General features: G+C 57.7%; 1 protein-coding gene across 1 annotated transcript in view; it reads right to left on the bottom strand.

Annotated features, from left to right (window-relative positions):
* The window catches only part of LOC144487468 (free fatty acid receptor 2-like), a 49,754-nt gene extending 48,046 nt beyond the window's left edge, over positions 1-1,708 (bottom strand). The window contains exon 1 of the mRNA XM_078205563.1: positions 1,548-1,708. The gene's annotated coding sequence lies outside the window, so the exon portion shown is untranslated. The remainder of the gene's footprint in view (positions 1-1,547) is intronic.
* Between the last annotated feature and the right edge of the window lie 16,464 nt (positions 1,709-18,172).

Raw genomic sequence — 18,172 nt, 5'->3', positions numbered from 1 at the left:
AGACACACACACACAGACACACACGCTCACACACAGACACACACACACACACACACACACACAGACACACACAGACACACACACGCTCACACACAGACACACACAGACACACACACACAGACACACACACACACAGACACACTCACACTCGCACACAGACGCGCTCACACACAGACGCGCTCACACACAGACACACACACACAGACACACACACACAGGCACACACACACACAGACACACACACACACAGACACACACACACAGACACACACACACACGCTCACACACAGACACACACACACAGACACACACACGCTCACACACAGACACACACAGACACACACACACAGACACACACACACACAGACACACTCACACTCACACACAGACGCGCTCACACACAGACGCGCTCACACACAGACACACACACACAGACACACACACACACAGGCACACACACACAGACACACACACACACAGACACACACACACAGACACACACACACACGCTCACACACAGACACACACACACACAGACACACACACACGCTCACACACAGACACACACACACACAGACACACACACACACAGACACACACACACAGACACACACACACACACGCTCACACACAGACACACACACACGCTCACACACAGACACACACACACAGACACACACACACAGACACACACACACACACGCTCACACACACACACACACACAGACACACACACACAGACACACACACGCTCACACAGACACACACACACAGACACACTCACACAGACACACTCACATAGAAACACAAACACGTAAAGAAGCAAACACAGAAATGCACTCAAAGAAATCACAATCAGAATAAAAAACATACAAAATATACATACAGAACAGAAATCAGGGTGATCGACTCTCGTGCATTGTAAGGATTAAGGACCTGCTTTGCGAGTTTCTCCTCTGTCACCTCAGGGTCCCGCAGTTGTAATTTGGGCTTTGTGAGACTGAGCCAGAGAGAGCTGACTGATTTGAGTGGGGGCTGAATGCTCATGAGTGAAGCAGGGAGACAATGATGCCAAGATTTCACAAGGCAAGTTGTGAGGCTTGGTTTCATTCAACCCCCGTCTGCCCAGCTGACATGGTCTGGGCGCACACCCATCACCCTTCCAAACCCAGGCTCAAATTGTCCCTCATTTTGTTTCAGGAGAGTTCGGTACCCACTCGGAAATACAAGGGAACACACACACACACTCTCACGCACACAGACACATCTACAGGGGAACATACAGACCCAGACACACAGAGACACACAGGGGAACACACACATTAACACACACACAGGAGAACACACACAGTCAGACACACACAGAAACACATTCACGGGAAAACACACACACTCAGACACCAGAAACAAAATTTCTTGGCAACAGTTAAGACTGGTGTTCAGACCCATTCTGTCTGTAAGCCCTCCCTAGCCACCTTCACACCCACAGACAGGACAGTAAAATAGCATTGTGTGTGTCTGTGTTGGACACACAAGTGGGAACCTACCTTCAAGCATTTGGACAAAGGCAAAGATTCATTTTGTCTGACGGCTGTGTTTAACAGCAGTAACTGGCACGGACATGCTCTATCAGCTGGAGACACATTCCCTACTTGCTGCCTGTTAAGCAACCTTAGAATTTCCGTGGCTCCAACTTAGCTTCCCGATATTCGGTGAATTCCCAGCAGGTGTCTGCAGAGTTCAGGTACTGGGCTGTGACAGGGGGGGGCGGGGATAGGAGGCTGGCCAGTGCTTGCTTACTCTGAGGTGAGGAGGGTGATTGGGCAGAGATTAGCACGCACTGCGATCACGGAGCAAGACTTGAAGCGGAACTGTGCAGGGGAGAACTGTACGCGGCGAATCTCCCTCACCAGCCCGTGCCCCACTCCAGCTTCCGCATTCACCTCAAGATTTGGGGTTCAGGGGGAGATTGAATCGAGGCGTTCAGAATCACGAGGGGGAAGGGGGGGGGGTTTGGATGGAGTGAATGAGGAGAAAGTGTTTCCAGTGACAGGAGGCTCGGTAACCAGAGGGGACACAGATTGAAGAGAATCGGGGAAAGAACCAGAGGGGGGGGAGATGAGGGGAATTTTATTTTGGACACACAGCGAGTTGTTGTGATCTGGAAGGCGCTGCCTGACAGGGCGCTGGAAGCAGATTCAAGAGGAACTTTCAAAAGGGGCAATTGGGGAAATACTGGAAGGGGGAAAATTTACAGGGAGAGCGGGAGAGAGAGTGGGGACTAATTCAGGACATGTGCACAACCCAAGCATCTTTCAGTGTCTCTGAACATTCTTTGATGCCAAGGAAACTATTTCGTTGAAGGAAGGGAGGAAACTCGAGAGCCAACATATACACAGCAAGATCCCACAATCAGAAAATGTCCTAACCCAGAAACGTTACCAATCTGTTTTAACCATTGCTAATGGAAGAATCAATACCTGACATGGAGGGAATCCCTTAATACTGACCCTCTGACAGTGCGGCACTCCCTCAGTACTGACCCTCCGACAGTGCAGCACTCCCTCAGCACTGACCCTCTGACAGTGCGGCACTCCCTCAGTACTGACCCTCTGACAGTGCGGCACTCCCTCAGTACTGACCCTCTGACAGTGCGGCACTCCCTCAGCACTGACCCTCTGACAGTGCGGCACTACCTCAGCACTGACCCTCTGACAGTGCGGCACTCCCTCAGCACTGACCCTCTGACAGTGCAGCGCTCCCTCAGTACTGACCCTCTGACAGTGCGGCACTCCCTCAGTACTGACCCTCTGACAGTGCGGCACTCCCTCAGTACTGACCCTCTGACAGTGCGGCACTCCCTCAGCACTGTCCCCCTGACAGTGCGGCACTCCCTCAGTACTGACCCTCTGACAGTGCGGCACTCCCTCAGTACTGACCCTCTGACAGTGCGGCACTCCCTCAGTACTGACCCTCTGACAGTGCCGCACTCCCTCAGTACTGACCCTCTGACAGTGCGGCACTCCCTCAGTACTGACCCTCTGACAGTGCGGCACTCCCTCAGTACTGACCCTCTGACAGTGCCGCACTCCCTCAGTACTGACCCTCTGACAGTGCGGCACTCCCTCAGTACTGACCCTCACCCAGTGCGGCACTCCCTCAGTACTGACCATCTGACAGTGTGGCACTCCCTCAGTACTGACCCTCTGACAGTGCGGCACTCCCTCAGTACTGACCCTCTGACAGTGCAGCACTCCCTCAGTACTGACCCTCACCCAGTGCGGCACTCCCTCAGTACTGACCCTCACCCAGTGCAGCAGTCCCTCAGTACTGACCATCTGACAGTGCGGCACTCCCTCAGTACTGACCCTCTGACAGTGCAGCACTCCCTCAGTACTGACCCTCTGACAGTGCGGCACTCCCTCAGTACTGACCCTCACCCAGTGCGGCACTCCCTCAGTACTGACCATCTGACAGTGCGGCACTCCCTCAGTACTGACCCTCTGACAGTGCAGCACACCCTCAGTACTGACCCTCTGACAGTGCGGCACTCCCTCAGCACTGACCCTCACCCAGTGCGGCACTCCCTCAACACTGACCCTCTGACAGTGCGGTGCTCCCTCAGTACTGACCCTCTGACATTGCAGCACTCCCTCAGCACTGACCCTCTGACAGTGCGGCACTCCCTCAGTACTGACCCTCTGACAGTGCGGCACTCCCTCAGCACTGAACCTCTGACAGTGCGGCACTCCCTCAGCACTGAACCTCTGACAGTGCGGCACTCCCTCAGTACTGACCCTCTGACAGTGCGGCACTCCCTCAGCACTGACCCTCTGACAGTGCGGCACTCCCTCAGTACTGACCCTCTGACAGTGCGGCACTCCCTCAGCACTGACCCTCTGACAGTGCGGCACTCCCTCAGCACTGAACCTCTGACAGTGCGGCACTCCCTCAGCACTGACCCTCTGACAGTGCGGCACTCCCTCAGTGCTGACCCTCTGACAGTGCGGCACTCCCTCAGTACTGACCCTCTGACAGTGCGGCACTCCCTCAGTGCTGAAGCCGGATTGTCAGTGTTGATCGTATCCCCATATTTATTGACAAATTGGAATATGTATGAGGAACTGGCAAGGCATGATGGTTGGGAGATTTTGTTGAGTTGGTTTTATTTGCTCACTGCCCAGCCCTTCTGCTGCCTGGAGAACACACTCACTGTCTGTACAGAGTTCAAGCAAACTATTGTGGTTCAAATCTGCTTCGCCACTCCCCGGAGCGTGCAGATTCATTGCTGATTACCGGAAGTCTTTGGTGAAGCATTCCCCTTTGTTTCACTCCTGCTGCCGCTCCCACTCAGACTTGAACCCAGCCCTCTGATACTCAGCAGCGATCCCAACTCCCGCGAGCACATCTCCACCCTGACCCACAGCGGATTTTTCATCAATACCATCCCAGACTATCATTGTTATCTGGCCCTTTTACGAATAACGGTCAAACCCAGAACTCGCGCTTGAGGAAGAGCAAATGTTGACAAAACATTTCATCGAAACCCCGTGCTGTACCTGTCCTGGGAGTGTTTGATGGGGGACAGTGTAGAGGGAGCTTTACTCTGTATCTAACCCCGTGCTGTACCTGTCCTGGGAGTGTTTGATGGGGGACAGTGTAGAGGGAGCTTTACTCTGTATCTAACCCCGTGCTGTCCCTGTCCTGGGAGTGTTTGATGAGGACAGTGTAGAGAGAGCTTTACTCTGTATCTAACCCTGTGCTGTACCTGTCCTGGGAGTGTTTGATGGGGGACAGTGTAGAGGGAGCTTTACTCTGTATCTAACCCCGTGCTGTACCTGTCCTGGGAGTGTTTGATGGGGACAGTGTAGAGGGAGCTTTACTCTGTATCTAACCCCGTGCTGTACCTGTCCTGGGAGTGTTTGATGGGGGACAGTGGAGAGGGAGCTTTGCTCTGTATCTAACTCCGTGCTGTACCTGTCCTGGGAGTGTTTGATGGGGACAGTGTAGAGGGAGCTTTACTCTGTATCAAACCCCGTGCTGTACCTGTCCTGGGAGTGTTTGATGGGGGACAGTGTGGAGGGAGGTTTAATCTGTATCTAACCCCATGCTGTACCTGTCCTGGGAGTGTTTGATGGGGGACAGTGGAGAGGGAGCTTTACTCTGTATCTAACCCCGTGCTGTACCTGTCCTGGGAGTGTTTGATGGGGACAGTGTAGAGGGAGCTTTACTCTGTATCAAACCCCGTGCTGTACCTGTCCTGGGAGTGTTTGATGGGGGACTGTGTAGAGGGAGCTTTACTCTGTATCTAACCCCGTGCTGAACCTGTCCTGGGAGTGATTGATGGGGGACTGTGTAGAGGGAGCTTTACTCTGTATCTAACCCCGTGCTGTACCTGTCCTGGGAGTGTTTGATGGGGGACAGTGTAGAGGGAGCTTTACTGTGTATCTAACCCTGTGCTGTACCTGTCCTGGGAGTGTTTGATGGGGACAGTGTAGAGGGAGCTTTACTGTGTATCTAACACCATGCTGTACCTGTCCTGGGAGTGTTTGATGTCTCCAGTTCCATGGATCTTTTGCATATAGAATCATGTTCTCGATGAGAATTTTTCTTCAACCTAAAACTGAGCCAATCATTTCACAGCCCAGTTTCCATCCTCCTCAGCCAGCCGTTTCCCACTCTCAGTAACTGAAGCTCATCCCAGGCCCTGCTGCCCCTGTGTCCCAATACAGCCAGCACGAACCGCGTTCTTCTTCGGCCCTCGTTTACTCCCGGTCCGACAGCCCCCACAATCCAACAATCTCTGTAACCTCCTCCAGCCCCTACACCCCCTCCCTATCTCTGTAACCTCCTCCAGCCCCTACACCCCCTCCCTATCTCTGTCACCTCCTCCAGCCCCTACACCCCCTCCCTATCTCTGTAACCTCCTCCAGCCCCTACACCCCTCCCTATCTCTGTAACCTCCTCCAGCCCCTACACCCCCTCCCTATCTCTGTAACCTCCTCCAGCCCCTACACCCCTCCCTATCTCTGTAACCTCCTCCAGCCCCTACACCCCTCCCTATCTCTGTAACCTCCTCCAGCCCCTACACCCCCTCCCTATCTCTGTAACCTCCTCCAGCCCCTACACCCCCTCCCTATCTCTGTAACCTCCCCCAGCCCCTACACCCCTCCCTATCTCTGTAACCTCCTCCAGCCCCTACACCCCCTCCCTATCTCTGTAACCTCCTCCAGCCCCTACACCCCTCCCTATCTCTGTAACCTCCCCCAGCCCCTACACCCCTCCCTCTTTCTGTAACCTCCTCCAGCCCCTACACCCCTCCCTATCTCTGGAACCTCCTCCAGCCCCTCCACCCCCTCCCTATCTCTGTAACCTCCCCAGCCCCTACAACCCTCCCTATCTCTGTAACCTCCTCCAGCCCCTACACCCCTCCCTATCTCTGTAACCTCCCCCAGCCCCGACACCCCCTCCCTATCTCTGTAACCTCCCCCAGCCCCTACAACCCTCCCTATCTCTGTAACCTCCTCCAGCCCCCACACCCCTCCCCATCTCCGTAACCTCCTCCAGCCCCTAAACACCTCACGATCTCTGTAAGCTCCTCCAGCCCCTACACCCCTCCCTTTCTCTGTAACCTCCTCCAGCCCCTACACCCCTCCCTATCTCTGTAACCTCCTCCAGCCCCTAAACACCTCCCTATCTCTGTAACCTCCTCCAGCCCCTACACCCCTCCCTATCTCTGAAACCTCCTCCGGTCCCTACACCCCTCCCTATCTCTGTAACCTCCTCCAGCCCCGACATCCCTCCCTATCTCTGTAACCTCCTCCAGCCCCTACAACCCTCCCTATCTCTGTAACCTCCTCCAGCCCCTACACCCCTCCCTATCTCTGTGACCTCCTCCAGCCCCTACACCCCCCCCTATCCCTGTAACCTCCTCGAGCCCCCACACCCCTCCCCATCTCTGTAACCTCCTCCAGCCCCTACACCCCACCCTAACTCTGTAACCTCCTCCAGCCCCTACACCCCTCCCTATCCCTGTAACCTCCTCCAGCCCCCACACCCCTCCCCATCTCTGTTACCTCCTCCAGCCCCTACACCCCTCCCTATCTCTGTAACCTCCTCCAGCCCCTACACCCCTCCCTATCTCTGTAACCTTCTCCAGTCCCTACACCCCTCCCTATCTCTGTGACCTCCTCCAGCCCCTACACCCCTCCCCATTTTTGTAACCTCCTCCAGCCCCTACACCCCTCCCCATCTCTGTAACCTCCTCCAGCCCCTACAACCCTCCCTATCTCTGTAACCTCCTCCAGCCCCTACAACCCTCCCTATCTCTGTAACCTCCTCCAGCCCCTACACCCCTCTCTATCTCTGTAACCTCCCCCAGCCCCTACAACCCTCCCTATCTCTGTAACATCCTCCAGCCCCTACACCCCTCTCTATCTCTGTAACCTCCTCCAGCCCCTATACCCCTCTCTATCTCTGTAACCTCCTCCAGTCCCTACACCCCTCCCTATCTCTGTAACCTCCCCCAGCCCTTGCACCCCTCCCTATCTCTGTAACCTCCTCCAGCCCCTACACCCCTCCCTATCTCGGTAACCTCCTCCAGCCCCTACATCCCTCCCTATCTCTGTAACCTCCTCCAGCCCCTACAACCCTCCCTCTCTCTGTAACCTCCTCCAGCCCCGACACCCCTCCCTATCTCTGTAACCTCCTCCAGACCACACACCCCTCCCTCTCTCTGTAACCTCCTCCAGCCCCTACACCCCTCCCTCTCTCTGTAACCTCCCCCAGCCCCGACACCCCTCCCTATCCCTGTAACCTCCTCCAGCCCTTTCACCCCTCCCTATCTCTGTAACCTCCTCCAGCCCCAACACGCCTCCCTAACTCTGTAACCTCCTCCAGCCCCGACTACCCTCCCTATCTCTGTAACCTCCTCCAGCGCCGACACCCCTCCCTATTCCTGTAACCTCCTCCAGCCCCTACACACCTCCCTATCTCTGTAACCTCCTCCAGCCCCTACAACCCTCCCTATCTCTGTAACCTCCTCCAGCCCCCACACCCCTCCCCATCTCTGTAACCTCCTCCAGCCCCTACACACCTCACTATCTCTGAAACCTCCTCCAGCCCCTACACCCCTCCCTTTCTCTGTAACCTCCTCCAGCCCCGACACCCCTCCCTATCTCTGAAACCTCCTCCAGCCCCTACACCCCTCCCTATCTCTGTAACCTCCTCCAGTCCCTACACCCCTCCCTATCTCTGTGACCTCCTCCAGCCCCTACACCCCTCCCTATCTCTGTAACCTCCTCCAGCCCCTACACCCGTCCCCATTTTTGTAATCTCCTCCAGCCCCTACACCCCTCCCCATCTCTGTAACCTCCTCCAGCCCCTACACCCCTCCCTATCTCTGTAACCTCCTCCAGCCCCTACAACCCTCCCTATCTCTGTAACCTCCTCCAGCCCCTACACCCCTCTCTATCTCTGTAACCTCCCCCAGCCCCTACAACCCTCCCTATCTCTGTAACATCCTCCAGCCCCTACAACCCTCTCTATCTCTGTAACCTCCTCCAGCCCCTACACCCCTCTCTATCTCTGTAACCTCCTCCAGTCCCTACACCCCTCCCTATCTCTGTAACCTCTTCCAGCACTTGCACCCCTCCCTATCTCTGTAACCTCCTCCAGCCCCTCCACCCCTCCCTATCTCTGTAACCTCCTCCAGCCCCTACACCCCTCCCCATCTCTGTAACCTCCTCCAGCCCCTACACCCCTCCCTATCTCTGTAACCTCCTCCAGCCCCTACACCCCTCCCTATCTCTGTAACCTCCTCCAGCCCCTACACCCCTCCCTATCTCTGTAACCTCCTCCAGCCCCTACACCCCTCCCTATCTCTGTAACCTCCTCCAGCCCCGACACCCCTCCCTATCTCTGTAACCTACCCCAGCCCCTTCACCCCTCCCTATCTCTGTAACCACCTCCAGCCCCTACACCCCTCCCTATCTCTGTAACCTCCTCCAGCCCCTACACCCCTCCCTATCTCTGTAACCTCCTCCAGCCCCTACACCCCTCCCTATCTCTGTAACCTCCTCCAGCCCCTACACCCCTCCCTATCTCTGTAACCTCCGCCAGCCCCTACACCCCTCCCTATCTGTGTAACCTCCTCCAGCCCCTACACCCCTCCCTATCTCTGTAACCTCCCCCAGCCCCTACACCCCTCCCTATCTGTGTAACCTCCCCCAGCCGCTACACCCCTCCCTATCTCTGTAACCTCCTCCAGCCCCTACACCCCTCCCTATCTCTGTAACCTCCTCCAGCCCCTACACCCCTCCCAATCTCTGTAACCTCCCCCAGCCGCTACACCCCCTCCCTATCTCTGTAACCTCCTCCAGCCCCTACACCCCTCCCTATCTCTGTATTCCCATCCAGCCCCGACACCCCTCCCTATCTCTGTAACCTCCTCCAGCCCCTACACCCCTCCCTATCTCTGTAACCTCCTCCAGCCCCTACACCCCTCCCTATCTCTGTAACCTCCTCCAGCCCCAACACCCCTCCCTATCTCTGTAACCTCCTCCAGCCCCGACATCCCTCCCTATCTCTGTAACCTCCTCCAGCCCCTACACCCCTCCCTATCTCTGTGACCTCCTCCAGCCCCTACACCCCCCCCTATCCCTGTAACCTCCTCCAGCCCCCACACCCCTCCCCATCTCTGTAACCTCCTCCAGCCCCTACACCCCACCCTAACTCTGTAACCTCCTCCAGCCCCTACACCCCTCCCTATCCCTGTAACCTCCTCCAGCCCCCACACCCCTCCCCATCTCTGTAACCTCCTCCAGCCCCTACACCCCTCCCTATCTCTGTAACCTCCTCCAGCCCCTACACCCCTCCCTATCTCTGTAACCTCCTCCAGTCCCTACACCCCTCCCTATCTCTGTGACCTCCTCCAGCCCCTACACCCCTCCCCATTTTTGTAACCTCCTCCAGCCCCTACACCCCTCCCCATCTCTGTAACCTCCTCCAGCCCCTACACCCCTCCCTATCTCTGTAACCTCCTCCAGCCCCTACAACCCTCCCTATCTCTGTAACCTCCTCCAGCCCCTACAACCCTCCCTATCTCTGTAACCTCCTCCAGCCCCTACACCCCTCTCTATCTCTGTAACCTCCCCCAGCCCCTACAACCCTCCCTATCTCTGTAACATCCTCCAGCCCCTACACCCCTCTCTATCTCTGTAACCTCCTCCAGCCCCTACACCCCTCTCTATCTCTGTAACCTCCTCCAGTCCCTACACCCCTCCCTATCTCTGTAACCTCCCCCAGCCCTTGCACCCCTCCCTATCTCTGTAACCTCCTCCAGCCCCTACATCCCTCCCTATCTATGTAACCTCCTCCAGCCCCTACAACCCTCCCTCTCTCTGTAACCTCCTCCAGCCCCGACACCCCTCCCTATCTCTGTAACCTCCTCCAGACCCCACACCCCTCCCTCTCTCTGTAACCTCCTCCAGCCCCTACACCCCTCCCTCTCTCTGTAACCTCCCCCAGCCCCGACACCCCACCCTATCCCTGTAACCTCCTCCAGCCCCTTCACCCCTCCCTATCTCTGTAACCTCCTCCAGCCCCAACACTCCTCCCTAACTCTGTAACCTCCTCCAGCCCCGACTACCCTCCCTATCTCTGTAACCTCCTCCAGCCCCGACACCCCTCCCTATTCCTGTAACCTCCTCCAGCCCCTACACGCCTCCCTATCTCTGTAACCTCCTCCAGCCCCTACAAACCTCCCTATCTCTGTAACCTCCTCCAGCCCCCACACCCCTCCCCATCTCTGTAACCTCTTCCAGCCCCTACACACCTCACTATCTCTGTAACCTCCTCCAGCCCCGACACCCCTCCCTATCTCTGAAACCTCCTCCAGCCCCTACACCCCTCCCTATCTCTGTAACCTCCTCCAGTCCCTACACCCCTCCCTATCTCTGTGACCTCCTCCAGCCCCTACACCCCTCCCTATCTCTGTAACCTCCTCCAGCCCCTACACCCGTCCCCATTTTTGTAACCTCCTCCAGCCCCTACACCCCTCCCCATCTCTGTAACCTCCTCCAGCCCCTACACCCCTCCCTATCTCTGTAACCTCCTCCAGCCCCTACAACCCTCCCTATCTCTGTAACCTCCTCCAGCCCCTACACCCCTCTCTATCTCTGTAACCTCCCCCAGCCCCTACAACCCTCCCTGTCTCTGTAACATCCTCCAGCCCCTACACCCCTCTCTATCTCTGTAACCTCCTCCAGCCCCTACACCCCTCTCTATCTCTGTAACCTCCTCCAGTCACTACACCCCTCCCTATCTCTGTAACCTCCTCCAGCCCTTGCACCCCTCCCTATCTCTGTAACCTCCTCCAGCCCCTCCACCCCTCCCTATCTCTGTAACCTCCTCCAGCCCCTACACCCCTCCCCATCTCTGTAACCTTCTCCAGCCCCTACACCCCTCCCTATCTCTGTAACCTCCTCCAGCCCCTACACCCCTCCCTATCTCTGTAACCTCCTCCAGCCCCTACACCCCTCCCTATCTCTGTAACCTCCTCCAGCCCCTACACCCCTCCCTATCTCTGTAACCTCCTCCAGCCCCGACACCCCTCCCTATCTCTGTAACCTACCCCAGCCCCTTCACCCCTCCCTATCTCTGTAACCTCCTCCAGCCCCTACACCCCTACCTATCTCTGTAACCTCCTCCAGCCCCTACACCCCTCCCTATCTCTGTAACCTCCTCCAGCCCCTACACCCCTCCCTATCTCTGTAACCTCCTCCAGCCCCTACACCCCTCCCTATCTCTGTAACCTCCGCCAGCCCCTACACCCCTCCCTATCTCTGGAACCTCCTCCAGCCCCGACACCCCTCCCTATCTCTGTAACCTCCTTCAGCCCCAACACCCCTCCCTATCTCTGTAACCTCCTCCAGCCCCTACACCCCGCCCTATCTCTGTGACCTCCTCCAGCCCCGACACCCCTCCCTATCTCTGTAATCTCCTCCAGCCCCTACACCCCTCCCTATCTCTCTAACCACCCCCAACCCCTACACCCCTCCCTATCTCTGTAACCTCCTCCAGCCCCTACACCCCTCCCTGTCTCTCTAACCACCCCCAACCCCTACACCCCTCCCTATCTTTGTAATCTCCTCCAGCCCCTACACCCCTCCCTATCTCGCTAACCACCCCCAGCCCCTACACCCCTCCCTATCTCTGTAACCTCCCCCAGCCGCTACACCCCTCCCTATCTCTGTAAACTCCCCCAGCCCCTACACCCCTCCCTAACTCTGTAACCTCCCCCAGCCCCTTCACCCCTCCCTATCTCTGTAACCTCCCCCAGCCCCGACACCTCTCCCTGTCTCTGTAACCTCCCACAGCCCCGACACCCCTCCCTATCTCTGTAATCTCCTCCAGCCCCTACACCCCTCCCTATCTCTCTAACCACCCCCAACCCCTACACCCCTCCCTATCTCTGTAACCTCCTCCAGCCCCTACACCCCTCCCTATCTCTCTAACCACCCCCAAACCCTACACCCCTCCCTATCTCTGTAATCTCCTCCAGCCCCTACACCCCTCCCTATCTCTGTAACCTCCCCCAGCCGCTACACCCCTCCCTATCTCTGTAAACTCCCCCAGCCCCTACACCCCTCCCTAACTCTGTAACCTCCCCCAGCCCCTTCACCCCTCCCTCTCTCTGTAACCTCCTCCAGCCCCTACACCCCTCCCTATCTGTGTAACCTCCTCCAGCCCCTACACCCCTCCCTATCTCTGTAACCTCCCCCAGCCCCTACACCCCTCCCTATCTGTGTAACCTCCCCCAGCTGCTACACCCCTCCCTATCTCTGTAACCTCCTCCAGCCCCTACACCCCTCCCTATCTCTGTAACCTCCTCCAGCCCCTACACCCCTCCCAATCTCTGTAACCTCCCCCAGCCGCTACACCCCCTCCCTATCTCTGTAACCTCCTCCAGCCCCTACACCCCTCCCTATCTCTGTATTCCCATCCAGCCCCGACACCCCTCCCTATCTCTGTAACCTCCTCCAGCCCCTACACCCCTCCCTATCTCTGTAACCTCCTCCAGCCCCTACACCCCTCCCTATCTCTGTAACCTCCTCCAGCCCCAACACCCCGCCCTATCTCTGTGACCTCCTCCAGCCCCGACACCCCTCCCTATCTCTGTAATCTCCCCCAACCCCTACACCCCTCCCTATCTCTGTAACCTCCTCCTGCCCCTACACCCCTCCCTATCTCTCTAACCACCCCCAACCCCTACACCCCTCCCTATCTCTGTAATCTCCTCCAGCCCCTACACCCCTCCCTCTCTCTGTAACCTCCCCCAGCCCCGACACCCCTCCCTATCCCTGTAACCTCCTCCAGCCCCTACACCCCTCCCTATCTCTGTAACCTCCTCCAGACCCCACACGCCTCCCTAACTCTGTAACCTCCTCCAGCCCCTACTACCCTCCCTATCTCTGTAACCTCCTCCAGCCCCGACACCCCTCCCTATCCCTGTAACCTCCTCCAGCCCCTACACCCCTCCCTATCTCTGTAACCTTCTCCAGCCCCTACAACCCTCCCTATCTCTGTAACCTCCTCCAGCCCCCACACCCCTCCCCATCTCTGTAACCTCCTCCAGCCCCTACACACCTCACTATCTCTGTAACCTCCTCCAGCCCCTACACCCCTCCCTTTCTCTGTAACCTCCTCCAGCCCCTACACCCCTCCCTATTTCTGTAACCTCCTCCAGCCCCTAAACCCCTCCCTATCTCTGTAACCTCCTCCAGCCCCTACACCCCTCCCTATCTCTGTAACCTCCTCCGGTCCCTACACCCCTCCCTATCTCTGTGACCTCCTCCAGCCCCTACATCCCTCCCTATCTCTGGAACCTCCTCCAGCCCCTACAACCCTCCCTATCTCTGGAACCTCCTCCAGCCCCTACACCCCTCCCTATCTCTGTGACCTCCTCCAGCCCCTAAACCCCTCCCTATCCCTGTAACCTCCTCCAGCCCCCACACCCCTCCCCACCTCTGTAACCTCCTCCAGCCCCTACACGCCGCCCTATCTCTGTAACCTCCTCCAGCCCCTACACCCCTCCCTATCCCTGTAACCTCCACCAGCCCCCACACCCCTCCCCATCTCTGTAACCTCCTCCAGCCCCGACACCCCTCCCTATCTCTGTAACCTCCTCCAGCCCCTACACCCCTCCCTATCTCTGTAACCTCCTCCAGTCCCTACACCCCTCCCTATCTCTGTGACCTCCTCCAGCCCCTACACCCCTCCCTATCTCTGTAACCTCCTCCAGCCCCTACACCCCTCCCCATTTTTGTAACCTCCTCCAGCCCCTACACCCCTCCCCATCTCTGTAACCTCCTCCAGCCCCTACACCCCTCCCTATCTCTGTAACCTCCTCCAGCCCCTACACCCCTCCCTATCTCTGTAACCTCCTCCAGCCCCTACACCCCTCCCTATCTCTGTAACCTCCTCCAGCCCCTACACCCCTCCCTATCTCTGTAACCTCCTCCAGCCCCTACACCCTTCCCTATCTGTGTAACTTCCTCCAGCCCCTACACCCCTCCCTATCTCTGTAAATTCCTCCAGCCCCTACACCCCTCCCTATCTCTGTAACCTCCTCCAGCCTCTACACCCCTCCCTAACTCTGTAACATCCCCCAGCCCCTTCATCCCCTCCCTATCTCTGTAACCTCCTCCAGCCCCTACACCACTCCCTATCTCTGGAACCTCCTCCAGCCCCGACACCCCTCCCTATCTCTGTAACCTCCTTCAGCCCCAACACCCCTCCCTATCTCTGTAACCTCCTCCAGCCCCTACACCCCGCCCTATCTCTGTGACCTCCTCCAGCCCCGACACCCCTCCCTATCTCTGTAATCTCCTCCAGCCCCTACACCCCTCCCTATCTCTCTAACCACCCCCAACCCCTACACCCCTCCCTATCTCTGTAACCTCCTCCAGCCCCTACACCCCTCCCTGTCTCTCTAACCACCCCCAACCCCTACACCCCTCCCTATCTTTGTAATCTCCTCCAGCCCCTACACCCCTCCCTATCTCGCTAACCACCCCCAGCCCCTACACCCCTCCCTATCTCTGTAACCTCCCCCAGCCGCTACACCCCTCCCTATCTCTGTAAACTCCCCCAGCCCCTACACCCCTCCCTAACTCTGTAACCTCCCCCAGCCCCTTCACCCCTCCCTATCTCTGTAACCTCCCCCAGCCCCGACACCTCTCCCTGTCTCTGTAACCTCCCACAGCCCCGACACCCCTCCCTATCTCTGTAATCTCCTCCAGCCCCTACACCCCTCCCTATCTCTCTAACCACCCCCAACCCCTACACCCCTCCCTATCTCTGTAACCTCCTCCAGCCCCTACACCCCTCCCTATCTCTCTAACCACCCCCAAACCCTACACCCCTCCCTATCTCTGTAATCTCCTCCAGCCCCTACACCCCTCCCTATCTCTGTAACCTCCCCCAGCCGCTACACCCCTCCCTATCTCTGTAAACTCCCCCAGCCCCTACACCCCTCCCTAACTCTGTAACCTCCCCCAGCCCCTTCACCCCTCCCTCTCTCTGTAACCTCCTCCAGCCCCTACACCCCTCCCCATTTTTGTAACCTCCTCCAGCCCCTACACCCCTCCCCATCTCTGTAACCTCCTCCAGCCCCTACACCCCTCCCTATCTCTGTAACCTCCTCTAGCCCCTACACCCCTCCCTATCTCTGTAACCTCCTCCAGCCCCTATACCCCTCCCTACCTCTGGAACCTCCTCCAGCCGCTACACCCCTCCCTATCTCTGTAACCTCCTCCAGCCCCGACACCCCTCCCTATCTCTGTAACCTCCTCCAGCCCCTACACCCCTCCCTATCTCTGTAACCTCCTCCAGCCCCTACACCCCTCCCTATCTCTGTAACCTCCTCCAGCCCCTACACCCTTCCCTATCTGTGTAACTTCCTCCAGCCCCTACACCCCTCCCTATCTCTGTAAATTCCTCCAGCCCCTACACCCCTCCCTATCTCTGTAACCTCCTCCAGCCTCTACACCCCTCCCTAACTCTGTAACATCCCCCAGCCCCTTCATCCCCTCCCTATCTCTGTAACCTCCTCCAGCCCCTACACCACTCCCTATCTCTGGAACCTCCTCCAGCCCCGACACCCCTCCCTATCTCTGTAACCTCCTTCAGCCCCAACACCCCTCCCTATCTCTGTAACCTCCTCCAGCCCCTACACCCCGCCCTATCTCTGTGACCTCCTCCAGCCCCGACACCCCTCCCTATCTCTGTAATCTCCTCCAGCCCCTACACCCCTCCCTATCTCTCTAACCACCCCCAACCCCTACACCCCTCCCTATCTCTGTAACCTCCTCCAGCCCCTACACCCCTCCCTATCTCTCTAACCACCCCCAACCCCTACACCCCTCCCTATCTTTGTAATCTCCTCCAGCCCCTACACCCCTCCCTATCTCGCTAACCACCCCCAGCCCCTACACCCCTCCCTATCTCTGTAACCTCCCCCAGCCGCTACACCCCTCCCTATCTCTGTAAACTCCCCCAGCCCCTACACCCCTCCCTAACTCTGTAACCTCCCCCAGCCCCTTCACCCCTCCCTATCTCTGTAACCTCCCCCAGCCCCGACACCTCTCCCTGTCTCTGTAACCTCCCACAGCCCCGACACCCCTCCCTATCTCTGTAATCTCCTCCAGCCCCTACACCCCTCCCTATCTCTCTAACCACCCCCAACCCCTACACCCCTCCCTATCTCTGTAACCTCCTCCAGCCCCTACACCCCTCCCTATCTCTCTAACCACCCCCAAACCCTACACCCCTCCCTATCTCTGTAATCTCCTCCAGCCCCTACACCCCTCCCTATCTCTGTAACCTCCCCCAGCCGCTACACCCCTCCCTATCTCTGTAAACTCCCCCAGCCCCTACACCCCTCCCTAACTCTGTAACCTCCCCCAGCCCCTTCACCCCTCCCTCTCTCTGTAACCTCCTCCAGCCCCTACACCCCTCCCTATCTCTGTAACCTCCTCCAGCCCTACACCCCTCCCTATCTCTGTAACCTCCTCCAGCCCCAACACCCCTCCCTATCTCTGTAACCTCCTCCAGCCCCGACACCCCTCCCTATCTCTGTAACCTCCCCCAGCCCCGACACCTCTCCCTATCTCTGTAACCTCCCACAGCCCCTACACCCCTCCCTACCTCTGTAACCTCCCCCCGCTTCTACACCCCTCCCTATCTCTGTAACCTCCTCCAGCCCCTACACCCTTCCCTATCTGTGTAACCTCCTCCAGCCCCTACACCCCTCCCTATCTCTGTAACTTCCTCCAGCCCCTACACCCCTCCCTATCTCTGTAACCTCCTCCAGCCTCTACACCCCTCCCTAACTCTGTAACATCCCCCAGCCCCTTCACCCCCTCCCTATCTCTGTAACCTCCTCCAGCCCCTACACTCCTCCCTATCTCTGTAACCTCCTCCAGCCCCTACACCCCTCCCTATCTCTGGAACCTCCTTCAGCCCCTACACCCCTCCCTATCTCTGTAACCTCCTCCAGCCCCTACACCCCGCCCTATCTCTGTGACCTCCTCCAGCCCCGACACCCCTCCCTATCTCTGTAATCTCCTCCAGCCCCTACACCCCTCCCTATCTCTCTAACCACCCCCAACCCCGACACCCCTCCCTATCTCTGTAACGTCCTCCAGCCCCTACACCCCTCCCTATCTCTCTAACCACCCCCAACCCCTACACCCCTCCCTATCTTTGTAATCTCCTCCAGCCCCTACACCCCTCCCTATCTCGCTAACCACCCCCAGCCCCTACACCCCTCCCTATCTCTGTAACCTCCCCCAGCCGCTACACCCCTCCCTATCTCTGTAAACTCCCCCAGCCCCTACACCCCTCCCTAACTCTGTAACCTCCCCCAGCCCCTTCACACCTCCCTATCTCTGTAACCTCCCCCAGCCGCTACACCCCTCCCTATCTCTGTAAACTCCCCCAGCCCCTACACCCCTCCCTACCTCTGTAACCTCCCCCCGCTTCTACACCCCTCCCTATCTCTGTAACCTCCTCCAGCCCCTACACCCCTCCCTATCTCTCTAACCACCCCCAAACCCTACACCCCTCCCTATCTCTGTAATCTCCTCCAGCCCCTACACCCCTCCCTATC

This window comes from Mustelus asterias, unplaced genomic scaffold (assembly GCF_964213995.1).
Source record: "Mustelus asterias unplaced genomic scaffold, sMusAst1.hap1.1 HAP1_SCAFFOLD_821, whole genome shotgun sequence".
Classification (NCBI taxonomy): domain Eukaryota; kingdom Metazoa; phylum Chordata; class Chondrichthyes; order Carcharhiniformes; family Triakidae; genus Mustelus; species Mustelus asterias.
This window is presented reverse-complemented; position numbering and strand designations above follow the sequence as displayed.